Here is a 24,215-nt window from a genome sequence, read left to right as displayed (position 1 = left end):
TTGAACTTTTATTCAAACTTGGTGAAAAAGAAACTCGGTGGCTTTTAGCTAGTTCACAAACATAACAATGGAAATTAGCAACATCAAGTCCTGAAAATAAACTCGGAAATAATTTTTCAAATCCCCAAACGAGGCATGTATAAGATGACGATGCCACAGCCATATTCTTTACCTTTCTCCCTTTGATATCCATTTACTGTTTGAAATAGATGCAGAAACTGATAACAGTGCACAGAAAATCAAAGAAAACTAGAAAAACTTAGAGACAGAGAGAGAAAGAGAATTGTAGAGAGAGAACAAAGGAAATAGATTTTCTGTGTATTGCTTCGAATGAATTGCTACAAAGTTCTCACACACTTATATAGCTCAAAGCTACCGTATCTCCTAAGCTTTTGATGTTAACAGCTCTAACTAACTAACTGCCTTTCTTAACCGTTTTCCACATCAGCAAGATTTTAATCCTTTGGACCATACTACCCTTCTTATACTAGTCAGTAGAAACCTTTACGGGCTTACCATCATTACCTGCAGTGGTGGCTAAGGTGGATGCGATTTCGGCTATATCTGCGGAATCATCCTTGATTTCAGCACTTGAGGCACGAGACTTGTTGAACCTAGAATCTCGGGTTTTATCCCACTAATCAGGTTAGCCAACAATCTCATAGCATTGATTCTTCGAATGTCTGGTCTGTCCACAATGGGACATTTACGGGCATTAGCGTTGCAAGTTTGTTGCGTCGGGCTTCGTCAGGCGCGAGATTGGCGCGGGTTGTAGGCTTGTAGCGGTTGTAGAGAAGTTTTGCAGCGGCTGCTAGTTTTTTTTTTTTTTTTTCTTTTCTTCCCAGCTCTGGTGCTAAGAAGAAGAATGTTGTTTGACTCTGAATAATGTGTTATTCATCTCACGTTGAGGGTATATATTCATGATTTACAAACATAATCCCACAATTACATGACTAATCTATACTATTATTAAGAAAATCCTCCTTGTCAACTTTTTGCCACTTTTTTCCTATTTTGCTCTCACTTTTGATACACAATACTTACATAAGGAGGGTAAAATAGTAATTTTGTATCTTTTAAGAAAATGACAATCATATCCCTATTTTTCCTATTTTACCCTCACTTTTGATACACAATATTTACATAAGGAGGACAAAATAGTAATTATGTAATATTAAAATAAAATGTGCACTTATTAAGAGAAATTGTCCCACTATCATTTTTTCACTCATTTTAAAATTTTAAAAACTAATCACACTCCTTAATAAAAAAACAAAAAATAAAATGAAATTGTTTACACACACAGAGTGTGCTCATCGGCTAGTTACAACTAATCAGAGCTAGACTAGGAAACCCAATATTACAAGTATTACACAAAAGTCAACATTTTGTTATCCACATTCTTTTTTTATTAACATGGGATGTAAATGACGATATATCTGCATAATGTAAGTTATTTTTCACTCTCAAGACTCACCCCAACTTTTTCCCTTTGTTCCCTTGTTTTGTTGTGGGTTGCTTCTCTTCCCCTCTCTATTTTTTTTATTGGGGTGTAATATCTACACATCCCTTTTTACTTCTCTCACACCCTTTTAATTTTCGACCGTCGGATCGGATGAATTAAAGAAGATCAAATAATAGAAATTAACAAAGGGTGTAGGAGAAGTAAAAAATGATGTGTGGATAGCACATCCCTTTTTATTTCGATAACGTAACCCATATTTGACTCTTGCCTCCCGAGAATATTGAGTGCTTGGTGGTTTCATTTGTTTGTCCCTAGAAGCATTTCTTCTGACCTATGGAGGTTGCTTTAGATTTTTGTGCACTTATTTGGGTTATGGGGTTCAAACAAACAACTTGCTTCGGCTGATTGGGCGCACTGCATACATGATATTGTCATTTGTCCTTCATAAAAATAAATAAATAAATAAAAAGATTTTTTAATTTAAGCTGAGTGAAAATAATTTAAAATCAAAATTCAGTGGGTAGAGAAGAAAAAGCTACTTATCTTATCAATCTAGCACTCGCAATTTTTTGAAGGGTTAAGAGAATTTTGGTGTTTTTCATCAATTCCGTCATTTGCATAACAAATTCACAAAAATTCAATTTATTTAACAATTTCAATCCCAGCAAGTGGCTTGTAGCTTTGTTTGCTAAAAGCATTTATCCTTGTATCTAAAGTTTTATGTTCGAATCTCCTTTCTTATAGTTTAATGTAGATTATTTAAATACAATGTTATCCACATCTTTATTTTTACTTCTCATACATTTCTTAATTTTCGATTTTCGAATGAAATGAATTGAAGAATACCAATAGGCAAGTGGTCATTTACCACAGTGGTGGAAATGTGTTGAGTCATTCATGATGACGTGAGTTCAAACCCTGTTAGTGGCTAATCTAACGAAATCTATCCTTTGACAAAAAACCCAATAGACAAAAATTAACAATGTGTTGTGAAAATAAATTAGTTTGTGAATAACAATATTATTATCTTAACAGATGTAAAAAGCCAAATTCCCACTAACATGATGGCTAATGGTTAACAGGCTAAGCCGAACAGAATAGCCAAGCCAAGCAGCAATACATACATACATACATGCATGCATGCTTGCTTGCTACACGTTTGTGATTTATGTTATTGCTTATTAGTTGGAGTAGTGGCTCTACAAATACAAACACAATCCAGGATCCAAAATTCTGCAGAAACTTTGTAGCACTAATTAGAGAAGTCGGGATTTTAAGATGGACTCAGCTGAATTCACACTATAAAATAATTTATTATCTTTTAGAGGTATGAATCACAAAGGGTTGGTTTAGTGAAAAGCGATAAAAAGTTTGGAATCCTTAACTCAAGTTTAAACTCTAATTGATTCCTCGAGATCACCGATTCTACTTTAAGATACCGTTTGACGGGAGCCAAAAATATGTTGTTGCTTCATATGGTATCTAGGCCACATGTAGCGTGTGGAGGGGATTAGCTACAAAATTAGTCAAATCTTATTCTTATCTAAAGTGCTTTTTTGCTTTTAGGTTTTTCAGAACTAGCTCATAGACTACCTGGGCTTTGGGCTAGATTCATGTTAGGAAAATTTTGTAAACAAAATCTTGTATTGGATGTAAGCCCATAGAAAAAATAACAAACATTTACCTCTTACGTAAAGTAGAGTTGAAATTAATTCATCTTAATTAAATTTTTGTTTTGTGAACTAGAGCATTTTGTTTTTATTTATTTTTTGTCAAATGATAGATTTTGTTAGATTAATCACCGACGGGGTTAGAACCCACGTCATCATGCAGAGTTCAACACTTTTCCACCACTATTGATTAAATGTTGATCGTGTTGATTCTTACTCAACCATGTAACTCATATAATGTCTTGGTCACAGAATTATATATACAAGTCTATATGCATATTTTTTGCTCTTAAACTACGTCGATTTAGAAATGCCTTCCTGTGCTAAAAACCCAACAAACAACCCACTTCAATATATTTTGTTACGACCGCCAAGATAATGGTGCTGCCCACCATCTTGCCCTTCTCACCCTAAAACTCAAGTTCTTGGTTTGAAGAACCTCCGGACATTCTATAAATAATGCTTGGTGATGTTTTTTGTATTGGTTCCTTTATATTTCGAATAGTATTAGCAATGGAGATTGGGCTTGTTAACTAGAGGGTCACCATAATTTTGTACCAAGAGGAGTGGATTATGTCTTCTTAATACATGGTCTTCCAACAAAAAGTGTATCAACGTTGATCACTATTTTGCATGAGATTTTGATCACAATATCAAGGGCCTACAACTCCTAATGATATCCTGGGCCTCATTTTATGGGCTTCACACACCATGGACCTTATTTGGAACTTGGAAAGGCCGGCCCAGGCCCAATGCCAGCAGGGCGACTGTCCTGGGCCTAAAATAATTGGGGGCACCAAAATTATTAGGGCGGTATATTTATATATATTTTTATAAGAGTATAAATTTACAAAATTTGGTCCAATGACAAAGAAGTTTAACTAGAACTGGTGGCCTTGTTGTTTGAAATTAATGAGAAGCTCTTGGGTTCAAAATATCATGTGTGCTTATTTACTTTTCAATTTTTACAAATTTCTTTTCATAAGAGTATAAATATATAAAATTTGGCTAAATGATCAAGAAGTTTAATTAGAATCAATTATTTTTGTTGTTTAAAATTAACGAGAGGTCCTAAGTTCGAAATGCTAAGTGCATGTTTATTCTTTTCAATTTTTACGAAATTTTGTTTGGTTGTTAATTTATTTTTAATTAATAGCTAGTAGCTATGTGGGTTGTTAGTTTTAAGGAGTAATTAGGTTTTCATCCTTATTTTTACTACTCTATTGATTAAAACCTTATTACTTTTCAATTTTTGATCAATGTCCTTTGTATTAATAATATCATTAATTATTTCAATAATAAAATATTTTTTATTTCTAAATATATTCATTTAATATTAAAAATGTTACAATTAGTATATTTATATTTATGGCTAAATTTTTTATCATATATTTTTATTTTTAGTTTGTACCCATTTTTAATTTGCAACCCTTTTTTAATTTGTACCAATTTTCCTTTCAATTTTAATTTGTACCCATATATTAATTTCTTTTTGTGCCCATATTTTTTAAAGTTTTATTTGTATTGTACCCATATTTTTTTATTTATTTGTACCCATTTTTATTTTTGCTAAATGTACCCATGTTTTGATACAATAATTTTTTGGTTATTTTTTATGAATGTACCCATGTTTACACACACACACACACACAATAGTATATTTATATTTTAATATTTTTAATCCCACAAATTATGGTTTTTTATTTAAAATCTCATTACTATAAACAACTATAAATTTTAATTTTTAATTTAAAAAATATAGTAACGTACATAGAAATAAATTATCAATTAATTTTAGGGACTTGGATCAAAAATTGAAAAACAACAAGGTTTCAGTTAAAAATTGTTCATAACTAGGGACCGCATCTATAGTCTCTCTAGTTTTAAACATTTGTTCCAATTCAAGTCTAATCTTCCACAAAGAGTAATACTTTGATCAAATTTTTAGGCCAAATTTGCAAATCATAGAACGTGTCACCAAAAAGTTTAATTTAGTACCAATTTATTACTTATACATATCAATGAAAGACTCAAAAATATCATTATTTTTTTAGTCCCATATTGACAAGGTTAGTAAATAAGAAAAAACACCTCACGATTTATACAAAAACATTTTAAAAGTTCAGATGGAAAACAAAACTCATATCTATCTACTTATAAACCCAAATTTTTTTTGTTTCCTTCTCACGATACAAAATAAATTAGTTTTTCCTTGTTTCTAAATTATTAAGTTTGAAGTGTTTTTCTAAGTATAATTTTATCGATGTCTTACGTGTGAAAACAAATAATTTTCTTATATAAAAGGATGACACATTTTTTTGCATCACCGGGCCTCAAAAATCTCTAGACCAGCCTTGATCAGACTCTGCATCTTCATCTCTTACTGCCCTATCGAGTCGATCACCTGCTTCAGCAGCTAGGTCCTTTGCTGCAGAGCATCCAATTCCCAACGAATCTAATTCCAAACGAAAGCGATCCATCGAATGGAGCTAGCTTACAAGAGGAGGTGTCAGCTGAGAATCAGACTTACAACCACCTACTGACAAGCAAAATGAATAAGTAGCCACTATTTTAAAGTTAATTTCTCTGGTTATAATATTTTATCCCATTCTCCAAAATAACCGTTTGGTGTATTTGTATACTTTATCAAACAAAGTCGAAGGTCAATTTTATGAACCAAAACAAACTAAAAATTTGGAATTCATTTTCCAAGACTTTTGATATCTAATTTCATTTGGCCAGTCAAACTTGGCAGGCTGAGGCTATAGCTTACATCTTAATAAACCATATTTCGGACAACGTCAATGTGTGTCATCTCATCAAATTTAAGGACTTGGATCCTCTCCTGAGCTAATGGAGAGGATCCTCCTGACCACTAATCATGGATCGTTGAATTTTTATCCAACGATTATAATTATTATAACTTTAAAATGACCTTCCTGTTTGTAGCCGTTGGATAAAAATCCAACGGCCCATGATTAGTGGTCAGGAGGATCCTCTCCATTAGCTCAGGAGAGGATCCAAGTCCCAAATTTAATATCAAAAATAAAACTTCAACCATAAGATTGCCATACAGATTTTTATATATTACTATTCTAGCAAGTGTTTCCCATATTTAAATTTTATTTCAAACATAAAAAATAAACAAATTCAACCATAAAGTTTCTCCTACGATTTTTTATTGTCTCCGTCACTCTCCGGACTAGTGCTTCCAAGCATGTCATCTTCCTATTTCTTTTATTTTCTGAGAGTTTACTTTTACTATTAGAAAGTTTGAAGTCACAATTGAAAATATATGTAGTGTTGTAAATTTTATAGTTTAAGTGTGATTGTGTAAATCTTAGATTAGATTTTATTCTAGTTATTCTTTCCTATATGAACTTGTATTCCTTAGGGATAAAGGATTTCTTCTCTCCCCCATTACTATAAATAAAGGCATTGCGTAGGAGGGGTAATATATCCTCAATACATTCTTCTACACAACTCTACAAACACATATCTCTCTCCAATCTCTCCATGCCGCCAACCCCCATCCCCTGTAAGATAAAATAAGCTACAATACGTTATCAGCACGCTGCTATCGCTTTGCTTAGGAATCTGACGTGGAAGCTTTCTACATCAAATCAGTTCACCAATATCATCATACAATCAGGTTCTTCCAAAACAAAGGTTTTTGTCTCAATATTTTTGCAGCCCAAATAGCATGAACATTCACCATAATGCATGATCCAACTTTACATTTTTCAAATTTTAGATTCTACATAAATTGTGTATGCATTATATCCATAATTGTTGAATTATGTGAATTTGATATTGCCATGAATTGCATCAAATATCTGCTCATGCAATTGAAATTAAATTAATATTTTGTAATTGAATTAAAAAAAAATTTAGGGTTTCGTGGGGAACCCAGAGAGTGACAGCTGGAAGCCATGTCGTTGGGCTCCCTATGCCGAGCCGAGAAACACTAAGCCACCGAGCCAAAAGCTCCAGGCTTTGTAACCCAGAAAACCCTGACGCCATTCTTGGTGTCCTTGTCCATGACCACCCCGAGCTTGGCCTGCAACCACCACCCTAAGCATTTGGTCATTGTCACCGACGACCAGAAGTCGTCCCCGATAGAAATTGGACTGAGATTCACCATAATTTTTTTTGAAAATCCTATTCAAATTTTTCTAGGGTTTTGGTTGTTGAAACGTTGAGATTAAACCATCTCTGTTCACCATCGTGGTCGTTAACGATCATCATGACTCGCCCAGAGTGCTAACAACCCAGACACGACTGCCAGAAACGGTGGCGCTGGGCATCTTCTCTGATGCACATATCTAGCACGGTTGTGATTTGTGTTCAGTCTGACCCACGACTCTTTGGGCCTAAACCTTTCTTAGTCTATTAGTGGAAAAAAAAAATTGGGCCTACGAAAGTAGCCCAGTTGTTGTTACCCTTTGACCCACTTGCGACACTAGCCCAATTGGGCTTGGGTGTCCCTGTGTCCCCACTACATCTGATTCGTGCCCTTCACGAGCCCTCTAGGACCTCGCCTAAAAACGTTGGGCCTGCTCCTACAGCCCCAGAAAAGCTTGCAGCCTTTTCTAATGGCTCAACCCACTTTATACTCAACCCAATTTTTGGGCTCGGGCTCGCACGGTATCAACCTACTTAGCCCACCCGTGGGCTTTGGCCCCTTATTTTGGACCCCGAGTTTAATTGCCTAATTATTTTAGGCCCAATGGGTTTTATAATTTTTCACCCACACTTTAAATTTGGCCCGAAGTCCAAATAATTAATTCAATTATAATTATAGACCCGAAGTTCTATTTGCATATTTTCTTGTTGCATATTTCTGTATATATATTTATGTTTATCTGTAGGAACATATGAACCTGAAGTTCATAATAATTTCGAAACCTGAAGTTTCTAGAAACATGCCTTATTTGAAAACGTAAAGTTTTCCTTAAAAACATCACCCATGAAAACCCGAAGTTTTTTCATGCGAATTTTAACCAATACAAGTGACTTGACTTCGTATCCTTGCTTCTGTTCCCGTCCGCTCTAAAAAACCAGTGTTCTTAGAAGGTCGTTAAAACTGCCTTTGACGTTCAAAATCGCAACGAACAAGACAGAGCCATGCCGGCGGTATAGAAAGTGAAACATTCTTTCTTTTCGTTCGGCAAGCAGGAAGAGTGAAAGTCAAGTTTAGAGAAAAGCACTTCTGCTGTTCCGGGTTACAGGTACATGGAACTAGGCTTGGCTTAGAGAAAACGGATTGTGCCGGTACGGGCTCGGTAGCTAGCCAAGTCAGGTAGGCTCTAAGTAGAATATCCCCTTTGCGGTTGGAGATGGCGAACACTAAAGCCACCTGAATGTTTTACTCCTATGTGAATGGATTAATATTTGTCTCCATTACATTAATCACATCTTGTCCTTTATTTTATGATAGGAACATGTTGAATTTGAACAAACTAGACTTTACAGCTTTGGAGGTCTCTGGAAGGAACTGCCTCAAGTGGGTCCAAGATGTGAATCTCCTCCTCACTACAAAGAATTTACGTCCCGCCATAGAAGATGAGACGGACAACCCAGTTAGCGAAGCTGAGAAAGCCACTGCCATGATCTTCATCTGAAGACATATTCATGACGCACTGCAAACCAAGTACCTTGCTGAAGAGGATCCATGAGCACTATGGGTAGCTTTGGCTGATCGATTTGATCACCAAAATGACATCTACTTGCTTAAAGCAATACATGACTGGCATCATTTGCACTTCCAAGACTTTAAGTCTATGAATGAGTATAATTCTGAAGTTTGTCGAATCCGATCACTTCTCAAGTTCTGTAACGAGACCTTAACCAAAGAGGATCTACTGGAAAATACCTATTTAACCTTCTCTGCTACTAATATTGTCTTGGTTCAATAATATAGAGCTCAGAAGTTTACTAAGTTATCGGATTTGATCTTTGTTTTACTTCTCCAAAATAGGCGTAGGGGGTGGCCAGAAAAAAGCCACCCCGTTAAGGTCAATAGAGTCAAGCTCTATCTAAGGGAGGAGATCGAGCCCAGAAGCACCCTAACCTCTCTCCCAAGGCCCCAAACTTCAAGAATAAGGGTAAAGCACCTAAAACCATGGATGCAGACAAGAGCTATTGATGTGGTTCAAATGACCATTGGTCTCGTGTTTGCCAAGCTCCCCAAAAGGTTGTAACTGAATATCATTCTCGTCGTAAGAAGTTTGAATCAAACTTTATGCAAGTGGATGAACCGGAGAGTACTGAGATGGAGGTTTTTGACTTGCAAGAGGCTATTACCCCTATGGAAGATTAGAATATTAGACAAAAACTATTTTTCTAGTTGAAATTTAGACAATGGGGCCGAATTCCAACTAGTGGCTGAACCCCCCTTGTGTTTTTTGGTTAAATTTTGAACAATTTTCCTTTATGTTTTGATTATTTGTTGGTGATTTTTTTTTTTGGATATTAAGTTTTTAATTAATTACTATCCTTGAATACTTAAAATTACTTTGAATGAATATTTGTTTTTAGAACTTTTATACATGTGACCGATTCAAATTAATTTTATTCTAGGTTTGACTAGTGGGAAAGTTAGTTGTTTGGCAGATAGTGCAACCACGCACACTGTTTTTCTTGAACGCATCTATTTCACTAACTTCATACCTGAGAATGCACCTCTGACAACCCTCTCAGGCTCATCCAACCTGATCGAAGGATACAGTAAGGCATGTATAATTTTGACCATTGATGAAGCACTTTATTCTCCGCATTCCGGAAGAATTTTGTTGAGTTTCAAGGACATTAGAGATAATAATTACCACACTGAAACCTATGTAGAAAATGGAGTTGAATCTCCGTGCATAACTTCCTACGAATATGGCCAGAAGCGTATTCTTGAGAAGATGGGGTGTATCCCAAGTTGTTTGTATACTACGACCATACACCCCATAGAAAGCCACTATGTGGCTGGCCCTACCTCTGGGACCATGCACAAAATTACACTTTGGCATGATCGTTTGGGACACCCTAGATGAATAGTGATGTGCCATATCTTCAAAGTTTCACACGGGCATCCACTAACCTAAAGTTTAGGTTCGATTCACGGAATCGCATGTCAAACTTGTTTTATGGGAAAGCTTATTATTAAGCCTTCTTATGACAAGATTCGTTCGAATCATTCTATTTTTCTACAAAGGATTCAGGGGGACATTTGTGGACTGATTCACCCTCCATGCGAACCTTTTAGATATTTTATGGTTTTGGTTGACGCTTCCACACATTGGTCACACCACAAGGAATAATGCATTCTCCAAACTGTTGGCTCAGGTTATCAAGTTCAGGGCTCGCCACCCTAATTATCCGATCAAATCTATTTGATTGGATAATGCTAAAGAATTCACATCTAAAACTTTTGATAACTATTGCATGTCAGTTGGGGTTGAAGTTGAACATCTTGTACCCCATGTTCACACCCAAAACGGCTTGGCAAAGGCATTCTTTAAGCACTTACAAATGATTGCTCGATCGTTGGTCATACATACCAAGCTCCCGATCACTGCTTAGGGGTATGTAAAATTACACGCAACAATGTTGGTCCGCCTAAGGCATGTTGTGACCCAACCATATAGCACCATTTAGTTGGTTACCAGATACTAAGCTGACATATCGCATCTGTGCGTTTTTTGTTGTACGGTCTATGTGCCGATTTCGCCGCCCTTTCATACAAAATGAGGCATCATCAAAGGCTGGGAATCTATGTCGGATATGATTCTCCTTCGATTATTCGTTACTTAGAACCTTTGACAGGCGATCTATTTACTGCTCGTTTTGTGGATTGTCACTGTTATGAAATAGTCTTTTCGTCGTTAGGGGGAGATAAGAACGTCAACGTTCCTGAAGAACAAAGCTAATTATCGTGGATGACTCCCGCTTTGTCTCATTTAGATACCCGTACCACTCAGTTTGAAACTAAAGTGCAGTGCATATTAAATCTTCAGAGCATGCTAGATGCATTCATCGATCTAACAGGAATAATAAGATCACATATTCCAGTTGTGAATGTGTCTGTAAAGATGGATGTATCAAATGTACGACTGACTTCCCTCCTGGAGGCCTGGGACACCAACTTTGGTGATCTATGTACATTAACGGCTAGCTAATCATTTGCCCCTGCACAAGAGCATGGCAGACCTCTTGGTTCAAAGGATTCACACCCTAGAAACAGGAAACTCACAGCACAAGCACCTGAAGAGCCTACTGTGAATTCGACTGTCATTTACTCATTCTATCCAAAGCATGAGGAAACTCTAGATTATGGAAGCTTCCTTGAAGAGACAAATCCACCTCCCGAGAATCATGAGATTTCGGTCTATTATGCTAGCTTAGATGATGTGTGGTGTAGAAATGAGATGATCGTCGATGATGTTTTAGCATATGCAATAGCTACTGAGATCATGTTGAGTAATGACATTGAACCTCGTTCTGTTGAGGAATGTTGATGTAGAATGAATTGGTGAAACTGGAAACAAGCAAGCCAAGTTGAACTCGATTCGCTTGCGAAAGGTAAGGTGTTTGGATCTGTAGCTCCTACTCTTCCAGATGTGAAACCCATTGGCTAGAAGTGGGGTTTCATTCAGAAGCATAATGAGAAGAACGAAATTGTGCATTACAAAGCTCGTCTAGTTACGCAAGGCTTCTCACAATGCCCAGGGATTAATTATGACAAAACTTATTCACCTGTTATGGATGTGATTACTTTTCACTACCTTATCAGTTTTGTAATTTCTGAAAAATTGAGTATGTAGCTGATGGACGTAATAACTGCGCATCTCTATAGGGATCTTGATACGGAAATTTATATGAAAGTTCCTGAAGGACTTACATTGACTGGATCAAATATTTCGAAACCCTAGAACACGCTCTCAATTCGATTGAGGTGTTCACTCTATGGTTTAAAGCAATCTGGAAGAATGTGGTATAACCGTATGAGTTAGTATTTAACTAGTTAGAGATATGTGAACAACGAACTATACCCTTGTATGTTCATTAGGAAATCACATTCCGATTTTGCGATTGTTGCAGTATATGTCGATGACATGGACCTTATTGGAACTCTTGAAGACCTTGCCAAAATTGCCACAATACTATCTCGATTTTGAGAAAGTGCACCATTCGGATGGAATCTTATTACATCAAATGAACTACACCCAGAAGGTGTTGCACCACTTTAATGAGGATAAAGCGAGCCTTCGAGTACTCCTATGGTCGTTCGATTACTAGATGCAAAACGAGATCCCTTCCGTCTGAATAAGGATGATGAAGAGATTTTGGAGCCTGAAGTTCCTTATCTAAGTATGATAGGCACTTTATTATACTTAGCTGAATGCATTAGACCCAACATCTCCTTTGCTGTTAATCTTTTGGCAAGATACAGTAATGCACCAACATGCAGACATTGGACTGGCGTTATAGACATTTTTCGGTACCTTAAGACTACTACGGATCTAGGCTTGTTCTATCCCTACGAATCCTCAAGTGATGCCCAACCCCCTTATCTCGAGTTAATTCTCGCCTTGTAGTTATGCCAACGTAGGATACTTATCTAATCTGCATAGTGAGCGCTTTCAAACAGGTTAGAGGCACCGTAATCTCTTGGAGGTCAACTAAACAGACCTTAGCTGCCACTTCGTCTAACCATGCTGAAATTTTCGCCTTACACGAAGCAACTCGGGAATGCTTTTGGTTGAAAGCAGTTGTGGGCCATATTCAAAGCTCTTGTTATCTTTACCCCGTCGTTGATGTCCTGATGACGATCTATGAAGACAACGCAGCATGCATCGAACAGCTCAAGAAAGGTTACATCAAAGGAGCTAACACTAAGTACATTGCGCTGAAGTTCTTCTTATCACATCAACAACAAGAGCATTAAAAGATTAAAGTCACACAAATCTGTTCACAAGACAATATGGCCGACCTCTTCACCGAATCACTGTCGAAGGTAACTTTTCAGAAGCTTGTTCATGGAATTGGTATGCGTAAATTTTCTGAGTTGTAACATTGCTAGTTCTATTTGGAATTATGTCAAACTCAGGGGGAGTATCCTAAAGTATACTTGCTTGATCTTAATGTACTCTTTTTTTCTACGATTATGAGCATTTTTCCTACTGAGTTTTTACTACCTAACTAGGTTTTAACGAGGCACCTAACTTGGGTTGACCATATCCCTGATGACATCCCGTAAACGTTTCATTTAACTTTGCATTTCTCACACATTTTTCCTTAGACTATGGGTTTTGTCCTTACTTGGATTTTTACCATAGCCATTCGGTTTTTTAGTGAGACTTAATTCCTTATGCAAGTTCTTACCTCATTGAGAATAGCGTAATCCTAGAATCAATGCCAATGAGTTGACTTCCTCAACCTCTACATGATGCCAAATCTACTTGAGTATTTTCGCACTCAAGGGGGAGTGTTGTAAACTTTCTAGTTTAAGTGTGATTGTGTAAATCCTAGATTAGATTTGATCCTAGTTATTCTTTCCTATATGGACTTGTATTCCTTGGGGATGAAGGATTTCTTCTCTCCCTTATTACTATAAATAAAGGCACTGCGTAGGAGGGGTAATATATCCTCTACACATTCTTCTACACAACTCTAAAAACACATATCTCTCTCCAATCTCTCTCTGCCACCAGCCCCCTTCCATGTCAGATAAAATAGGGTACAACATATACAATCCCGATGAATATTATTGTCAAAACAAAAAAATAATAATAAAACATAAAAAGAAAAAACCTAAAAAAAAAAAAAGGAAGTTTCATGAAAAGGGCTTGGCTAAGTTTATTTTAATAAAAAAAAAACTATGCTATAACTTTATTTAATTAAAAAAACTTAAATTTTAATGAAAAACCCTTAAATTTTAACAAGGTTCTAAAAAACGCTATGCACTAGTCGGGCAGTGGGCTAGCGCTTAGTGCCTAGGCAAATTTAGGTAAATTTCTTGTATATCTTGTAAATAAGTGCATATTAACACTTACAAAAAATTATACTTGCATGAAATCTATAGGTAAGATAATAAAAGATTGTTAAAATGCAAAATGAATATCCAACAAGTCCAAAATTTAAAAACACATTAAGCATATATGTCATATAACAATAGTGAGGAGCATTGTAGGGTGACACATGTACAACAAGTTCACAATGCAACATCACATAAAATGCAAAATAGGAACAAAATAAGAAAATATAGTAATGTACAACAAGTTTATATATCCTCATAAAACATTATTTTAAGTAAATAAGTAAATAAAAAATAGACACCCCAGTGGTGGGTGATTGGCTTCCTAAAAAATTAAAACCAATCAATTGCTCTAATCCTCCACCCCACATTTCTCACATAATCCAAGGTGGAGTCCGGATTTACTACCCTTGACCCCTTGGAAAATGGAAACCATCGTTTTAAATTTATTTATTTTCTTCTTCTTCTTCTTCTTCTTCTTCTTTCAGAACACAAACTAGATATGAAATCCAAAAGCCTATTGTTGCTCTCTCTCTCTCTCTCTCTCTCTCTCTCTCTCTCTTCGCACCTTTCTCTTCCCTCGTCCACACACAGATAGAAATATGCTCTTTCTCCCCTTTCTCCCTTCGTGCTTTCTCTTCCCTCGTCCACGCACAGACGAAAAGTTGCAAAAATTCGGCACAAGGCTCCACTGATACAATAAAAATTGAGAGTTGCAGATTCGATGAAGAGCTGCATTCAGTTTCAAAACGCTTAGAGTGACGCCTGGCACTGCTTAGACCGCCTAAAGCACCCAGTGAACGCCTAGACGGCCGCCTAAATCTTCCCCACCTTAACCGAATGTTTTGGCCTAAATCGGGTCGAAGCTTCGCCGACCAGCGCATAGGCTGCCTAGGCCAATTTTTAGAACACTGAATTTTAATAAAACAGACAAAAAATAACTTAAATTTTAATGAAAAAGACATAATTTTAATATTAAAAAAAATCTTATTCGCGGATCCATGCATTCTCACACAAATTGTTTATGAAATTTTATACACTGTTTATAAAACTTATTACACTATTTATGAAACTTACGACACTCTTTATGAAACTTACTACACTATTTATGAAAAATTATGACACTGTTTTTTAAACTTACTACATAGTTAATGAAACTTAACGGTACTACACTGTTTATGAAATTTAACGATGCTACATTGTTTATGAAACTTTACGGTACTACACTGTTTATGAAACTTTATGGTACTACATTCTTCTTTCTCCTCTTCTTGAATTTTCTTGGCACATTGTCACCTTCCAAACACATTTCCTTCTTATAATTTTCTTCGATACTCATCAAATTTTCTCTGTATCTCTTCAATTTCTTAACTTTTAACACCAATTACTTAATTTTCTTCTATTGTCCACCCATCTGCGACTTCCTCTTCTCCTCCACCTACAATCTTAACTTTCTATACCATGTGTTATTATGTATGTGGTGGGAATTTTTTTTTTTTAACACAAGAATCTCACCACTTGTATAGAGATGTGGTGTATCACTCCGTGTTCCGGGCACATTGAAAAATCTCTTGTCATCTTGACTATTATTGGGAAACAACACCACAAAAATGAAACTGGGAAAATGTAATTCAATTTGAAGTCTTTCTCTTATTCTAAGCAAAAAAATAATAAAAATAATGGCTTAATGTTAGCTGACAATGGGGAGAAAACTGAGTGGAAATAGGGGGTGGGGTGGGGTGTATGCGCACCAGCGCATGTGGTTTTTTTTGTTTTTTTATATTTTGTCCCTTATCATTAAATAAAGTTAGTGAATGGTTTTCAATTAAAATGCAAAGATTTGAAGCCTTTTTCATTAGTTTTCCTATAAAAAAAAAAGGATACAAACTGTTGTGCAAAACTAAAACCCCATTATCTTACGGCCCCAAAATGAATGAAAACCCATGACAGGATTGTGCTACTATGGAGCCATCCTGCTTCTCTAGAGGAAGAACAACCTACATACCAGAAGGTTCAAGTACATGGACCTTGGGATCATAAGGTTCAGGCTAAGGGCTCTAAACGTCATGACCAGACTTCTAGTTGATGGTACATCAATTTATGAGGTGTTGATGAATACAAGCAAATGGTTCACCTTCTTTCTTACTGTGAACCCTAACTACCAGAGGGTTATTGAGAATTGCAGTTGGCTGCAAGGGTAGGAAACTCGTTTAAGGGAGCCATTGAAGAAGAACGAAGAAATTCAAGAAGATGTTGAAGAAAAAAATGATAATTTCAGGCAAAAGAGTGGGAAAATGTTCAACACTTTTTCTTGAACAAAAGAATTTGAGAATTTTGGAGAGACAAAGGAAGAAATTAGAATAAATTTAAAGGGGGTATTTCAAAATCATCTCATCATTGAATCAGGATTGTCATGTCTCGAGATCAATGAATCCAAACTGTTGAAGTTAATTGGAGAGAGTAACAGATAAACCCTTGTTCTCCTGTGCACATGAAACTAAGACATTTCCACCATTGCGATATTGATGGCACATTTTGCCAGGAAACAGGCTCGAATGCGGCACGACTCGAGTACAACGCCATATTCACAAGGTTCATGGATTACAAAGTCAAGATTCCACACGTTAGAAGAACTTCAAAAGGTACTAATTCCGACTTACTTCAAAAGGTACTAATTCCGACTTACTTCAAAATACGTGTTTGTTGAATAATTGTCCATCTTCAAAGGGAATAAGTCATTTTAGATACATAGTCAGGGGCAAGTGTGGGATCATGATTTGCTAAGGCAGAGTAAGATGGATCAAAAAACGCAAACCTCAGACGCCCGGTCATGACTCAACAGCCTCTGCTGTGAAGCTAAATAAACGGATAAGCTATGCCACCATTATCCTGTTTTGGAATCAGTGTAAGAAGTCTAACGATTTCGCTAAGATTGTATGCTTGTTCTGTAAGATACGGAAACCTAATCTAGTAAGGAATCAGTAGGTTTCCTATAATATTGGAGTCTTTGCAGTCTAAAGATTGGTGTGCATCATAAGTAACACACTACTAAGAGGATGCAATATCTACTTCTTAGATTTTTTTTGACATTCTCCTGATTTAATAAGGATTCTACTATCCTAAAAGGTCATATCTTCAACTAGTATAAATACACCCTTCTAGCATTTATCTCTTGTAACGCAATTATCGCATACTTATTCTCTTACCTACTGTCGGATAGCCCTTTGGTGAGCACCCCCCCCCACCTGAGAGTCTTTGGCTAGCCACGGTTATTTGTTCTTTTACAGGTAGTTGAATTTGTGCATTTCCACCTCATACGGCAGTGCATGAATTTGATTCCAACATGTGTAAAGAATTTCTTGCTTAATTAGCTTATGTCGATAACCTTGAGTGAAATTTATCACAAGAACTCTTTTTTTTTCTCTAACCTTAAACATCGTCCCCTGCATCAACAAATGTGTCAATATGGAGTGCTTAGATATATTAATCGATATTTTTTGTAGAAAATTTTACTTATAATCCAAAAGAGGTAAACAATGTACAAATAAAAAGTTATATTTTCATAGATATTCGAATTCACATATATGATGTGCTGGTGTAAAATTAACATGCTAAAAGATATGTCACATGAATTGGATTCAATTAAATTAAGTTATGAGCCAATCATGAATCTTTGGACCCTCAGTTATTGAGTCATCCAGATTTGGTTGTTGTAGTCAAGGCTCTAAAAGATGCTAACCGCTCCAGTGACGGATTGGGGCTTAGGGGGGCCGAGGCTATGCAAATTTAAGTAAACTTATTTTATATTATATACATAAGTGTCTGTTTATACTTAATATATATATAATTGTATTGGGATACACAAATCGAAAAATAGAATAACCCTTGTAGCCTATTTTATCTGACAAGGTTAAGGGGGCCGATGGCAAGGATAAGAGAAAGTGAGAAAGATGTGTTTATAGAATTGTAGGAGAATGTGTGTGTTATCTCTCCTACATGGTGCCTTTATTTATAGTAGTAAAAGGAGAGAAGAAATTCCTTCATCCCCAAGGAATACAAGTTGTAATAGGAAATGATAACTAGAATCAAATCTAATCTAGGATTTACACAATCACACTTAAACTAGGAAAGTTTACAGCACTCCCCTTTTAGTGTGTAAATACTCAAGGTAGATTTAGTATCATGCAGAAGTTGAGGAAGTCGACTCGTCGACACTGATTCTAAGGAACAATGTTTATTCTCAATAAGGTAGGGACTTGCATAAGTAGTAAGTCTCACTAAAAAAACCCTAAGGCTATGGAAAAAACCCAAGTAAGGACAAAATCCATAGTCTAAGGAAAAATGTGTGAGAAATGCAAAGTCAAATGAAACGTCTATGGGACATCATCAAGGACATGACCATCCCAAGGTGGGTGCCTTGTTAAAACCTAGTTAGGTAGCAAAAACCCAGGGAAAAATGTTCCTAATCATAGGGAAAAAGAGTACAATAAGATCAAGCAAGTATCTTCAGGAAACTCCCCCCGAGTTTGACACAATTCCAAAGAGAAATAACAATGTTACAACTCATAAAGTTTACACATACCAATTCCATGAACAAGCTTCTGAAACATCGTATTCGACAGTGATTTGGTGAAAAGGTTGGCCAGATTGTCTTGTGAAAGGATTTGCGTGACTTTAATCTTTTGATGCTCTTGTTGTTGATGTGAAAAGAAGAACTTCAGCGCAATGTGCTTGGTGTTGTCTCATTTGATGTAACCCTTCTTGAGCTGTTCAATGTATGCTGCGTTGTCTTCAAAGATTATTTATACCATACTTAGGGCCTCCGTATTTAGATCTCGTATGAATACTCGAAGGACTTAAAAGTAATTATGTAATAAAGGAAGAGGCAAATATGTAATAAGTGGGGAGCCCTTATTCTATAAAAGGACCCCTCACCCTGACAATTAGGGGGAGCCTCATTCTCACCCTCAGAGGCCAATTCCTAGGCCCTCTCACCCCCTCTCAGAGCTCTCACTCTCAAAGCTCTCTCTCCCTCACCTCTCAGATAAATACATAATCAGTGTGGACGTAGCCCAAACCTTGGGGTGAACCACGATACATCTTGTGTTATTTACATTTCATACAGATTCATGGTTGGATATACATTGTTCCAACACCTCCGGTTTTGTGCATCAACATTTGGCGCCGTCTGTGGGAATCGACATAAAAAACTATGTCGGTTCTCTTTCATTTTTTCATCAAATTTCACCACTGTCCACCGAAGAATCTGCAAAATCCAAGAAACCAAACACCTACAGAATGGCAAAGGAGGACCCTGATATTTAGGGGAAATAAGGACCCAGATCTGCTAAACACATTCCAAACACTCCCTCTCTCTCTCTCCTCTCTCTCTTCTTTCTGTTCTTCATTTACCACAGTTCCTGATTTCTGAAATGATCCACCGCCATGGCTCACCAAGCCGAATCGTCCAACTGGAAGAAGGAGGACTTGTGGACGGCAATTCTGGGGCGGAAGAAGTCAACGAACTGTCTCGTCATTGATGAGGCTGTAAACGATGATAACTCCATCGTTGCAATGAATCCCAAAACCATGGAAAAACTACCGTTTTTCCATGGTGACACCATCCTCATCAAGGTAGACTAAAGGCACTTTCGAGTGGGAAATAAAACCTGTGCCATTTCATTTACAGAGCCGAAGATCTCGTCTCAGATCTGCCTCAACCAATGGATACGTAAGAATCTGGAGCTCATAACCCAAGTGCTGCTGCTTCCAATTTGATTGAGGCGGCCCGAGATTACGACAGGGAGGCTCGAGCTTACGATCTATCTGAGAAAATGGCGATTGGTTCATAGGTGTGATGAGTTCCTTGAAAAGCAAGGGTGACGAAAGACCAGGGTTCTCCGATTCAAAAACAGAGTTGTGGTCATATGCTTTATTGTCATCAATTCAATCAAACCTTCCTTTTTGAATTTGTTTATCTCCAATTCCAAAAATGTCGTCGTGCTGCAGTGGTAAATGTGGCTGCGAGTCCGACTGCGGCTGTGGCAGTGCTGCAACGGGTGTGGGATGGCTCCTGATCTGAGCTACATGGAGGGGTCCACCATTGAGACCTTTGTCATGGGAGTTGCTCCCCAAAAGTCGAACTTTGAGGCATCTAAGATGGGAGTTGCAGCTGAGAACGGATGCAAGTGCAGGGATAGCTGCAACCCCTACAAGTGTACCAAATGAGTGACAGATGTCACACTCTGACGAAGCAAGAGAATCGTGGGGCTTCTATGTTTAGCAGTAGTAATCTATGTGTTGAGTTCGCGCGGACTTCCGGTGGCCACCGCGGTCGTGGTTCCCCAATGCCTTCTGGTGGGCGCTATGCGGGGTTACGATTTTGCTTTTCATTTTTACTTTGAGCAAAGTGAATCATATGGAGTCCGGGCCTGTCATTCCCACGAGGTTCAGGAATGATAGAGTTATGGAAGATGTTAAAGCACGAGGATTTGCCCTACATAAAAGTGCCTCGGCATCCACCTCGCTGTCGTCGTCGACCCCAACGCCACCGTTTCAGCTGCAGCGCCAAAAGCAACAAAAGAGAATGTCTCCAAAGCCCCTTTTCCTTTGCAAAAAAGAATGTCTCCAAAGCACCAGAAAAGCTCTTTCTTTTCTTTCACAGATTCCCAAAGTCTATTTTCCTTTATAGAAAAGAAAAATGGGGAGTGGGAATGGAACTGGTCACGTGGCCTCACTGAAGTAGTATGAGTTGCCAGGTATGAGAATAATGGAAAAAAAAAAAGCAGAAAAAGGCACGTAGGGTCGGCATGTTTGGTTCAGTCTCAAGTGAGCATTCTAATTGCAGCGTGGGGTCGGCATGTGCTACTAGAAGAAGGCATATGGGCAGTTCTGGTACAAGTACAGGTTCTCCTGCTTGGTCTCTCAACCACCCATACAGAAAATGCTCTCGAACGTGATAACTGGAGCCATTCAGAAAGGCATCAAGTTCTGAAAAAGATAAAGACTCTCATCATGAAATAGTGTATGTTCCCACTCTTCACAGACGACACCATGATGTTAAGGGAAAAGAGAAAGCAAAAGAGAAAGCAAAAGCAGAAAGCAAAAGAGAAAATAAAAGAGAAAGCAAAAGCAAGGAATAAATACCCCACCAGAATGATGTGATTTACTTTTCTTGTTTTTGTATGATGTGAGTTATTTTTCCTTTCTTTTAGAAACATCTGTATAAATCCCATCAGAGGGTAAAAAAAAAAAAAAAAAAAAAGGCAAAGCCCAAAATAAATGGGCTGGAATGTTGTGGGGAGAGTGAAGGCCAATAGCCCAAAATAGCACCAACCAGGCCACCAAAAGTACACCCAGTACTACAAATAGCCCAAAATAGCACCAACCAGACCACCAAAAGTACACCCAGTACTACAAAAAATTATTCAGTATCCTGCCGCTATTACCACCAACCAGGTGATCAAAAGTACGCCTAGTATTCCACAATTATTCGGCAACCTGCTACTATTACCACCAACCAGGTGATCAAAAGTACACCTAGTACTCCACAATTATTCGGCAACCTGTTGCTATTACCACCAACCAGGTGATGAAATGTACAACCCGTACTCTAATATCATTTGGCAACTAGCCATTCATGCCACCAACCAAGTGATGAAATGTACAACCCGTACTCTCCTTCATGCCACCAATCAGGTGATCAAAAGTACGCCTAGTACTCCAAATTATACATGAGCATTACTCATGTCATTCATACATAAACATTCATGAGCATCACTCATGACAATCATACATAAACATTCATGACCATCATTCATGTCAACATTCATGAGCATCACTCATGACAACATCCATGAGCATCACTCATGTCAATCAACATAAACATTCATGAGCATCACTCATGTCAATCAGTTTCAAAAGCTTCATTTCCAAAGCTCTAGCTTCAAAAGCTTCATTTACGGAGCCCTAGCTTCAAAGCTTCACTTGCAAAGCTTCACGTACAAAGCTTCAGTGCAGGGTATACAAATACCGCCTCCGAACAACCACTACTTTGGCCCATACATGGATTCAATTTGAAGTCTCCAGCCAACAGACTCTATTGACCGAAGACTTGGGGGACTACATTATGTACCATATATTGGGCCTCATAAAAGGGACTCTATTGACCGAAGACTTGGGGGACTACTTGGGGGAGCTAGCCCATATTTATGTATTGAGGAGCGAGCCCTTATTTTATAAAAGGGACTCCCTTACCATCATTAGAGAGCATCAACTCTAGCTCATTATTCATGTATTGAGGAGCGAGCCCTTATTCTATAAAAGGGACTCCCTTACCATCATTAGAGAGCATCGCTGCCAGCTGAACAACCGCCTAACCGCGAGCATCACTCCTAACCCATCACTTATGTATTGAGGAGCGAACCCTTATTTTATAAAAGGGACTCCCTCACCATCATTAGAGAGCATCGCCGCCTACTAAGCAACCGCCTCGCCGTGAGCATCAACTCTAGCTCATCATTTATGTATTGAGGAATGAGCCCTTATTCTATAAAAAGGACTCCCTCACTCTCAAGCGCCACAAACCAAGCTAACCAAGAAAACATAAGCCATAAGCCGAGCAGCCTCGCAACATATGCTACATCTAGTTGAGCCTCATTTCACATTGAGCGCCGCCTCATATTGAGTATTCAGTTCAAGACAACATCTAGTTACTTCGGCCCACACATGGATTGAATTTCAAGTCTCCAACTAAAAGACTATCTTGACTGAAAACTTGGGGGACTACTGTTTATACCATACTTAGGGCCTCCGTATTTAGATCTCGTATAAATACTCGAGGGATTTAAATGTAATTATGTAATAAAGGAAGGGGAAAATATGTAATAAGTGATGAGCCCTTATTCTATAAAAGGACCCCTCACCCTCACAATTAAGGGGAGCCTCATTCTCACATTCGGAGGCCAATTCCTAGGTCCTTTCACCCCCTCTCAAAGCTTTCACTCTCAGAGCTCTCTCTCCCTCACCTATCAGATAAATACATAATCAGTGTGGACGTAGCCCAAACCTTGGGGTGAACCACGATACATCTTGTGTTATTTACATTTCATGCACATTCACGGTCGGATTTACGTTGTTCCAAGACCTCCGGTTTTGTGCATCAACATTTGGCACCGTCTGTGGGAATCGACACAAAAAGCTATGTCGGTTCTCTCTCAATTTTTCATCTCACCACTGTTAAACCTTCACAACCTCACCACTGTCCGTCCACCGTGGATCTGCAAAACCCACACAGAGACACAGAAACAGAGCTCTCTCTGTGTGCAGTAGCTGCTTCTAATTTGTGAGAAAAATTGAGGAACAACAATCACAAAAATGTAAAGAAACTTTCGGTGCTTGCTCATCCTCACAAAAATGGCATCATCTCACCACCTAGCTTGGCAAAGTTTCTGCTTCTATTTTTGTCACGATCAATGGCCTTACATTGCCAGTCCTCCACTGTTGCTTTCTTCGTCTTCCTCATCAGCCTCACCTCACCTTAAGTCTTTGCCGATGTGGTGCTTGAAGACGGGTACACCGTCACGACGACAATCGACAGCCACAAACTCAGCGTCAACCCGCACTCGACGCTTGCTCACCCTGGATCGTCCGATCTTCTCTTCCTCGACTATTCCGGTTGTGCCATCTACGCCGTACCATTCCCCACGCCTAGATCCCAAGTTTCAGAGAGTGATGAAACGATTATCCGACAACGGCAATAGATATTTAGATGGGGAGTCGGGTTCGGCCCGGTTCAAGAAACCCCGGAGCTTCATCGTGAGTCTGAAAGGAATCCCCAGAGTGAGAGAGATAGGTGAGGCGATTGGTTAGAATTTTGGTGGGTGAATGTTATTCGTCAAAAGTCATCTGTTTTGTGATTTTATCTTGAAGACACCTGCACCTGTTGCTAAGCGAGGGGAAGCTGGCTACTTGTTTTATTCTATCAGGAAAAAGAACACTCATCAAGTAATCAAAAGCCCACATGCATCCATCCATTCAACTTTGATGTTATCAC

General features: G+C 37.9%; 1 pseudogene; it reads left to right on the top strand.

The window, feature by feature from the left end:
• The first annotated feature begins 20,148 nt into the window (after positions 1–20,148).
• Positions 20,149–20,457, top strand: LOC126628376 (metallothionein-like protein type 2; annotated as a pseudogene).
• The last annotated feature ends 3,758 nt before the right edge of the window (positions 20,458–24,215 follow it).

Source organism: Malus sylvestris, chromosome 1 (genome assembly GCF_916048215.2).
Source record: "Malus sylvestris chromosome 1, drMalSylv7.2, whole genome shotgun sequence".
Lineage (NCBI taxonomy): Eukaryota > Viridiplantae > Streptophyta > Magnoliopsida > Rosales > Rosaceae > Malus > Malus sylvestris.
The sequence above is the reverse complement of the archived record's forward strand: the minus strand, read 5'-3'. Positions and strand labels throughout refer to the sequence as shown.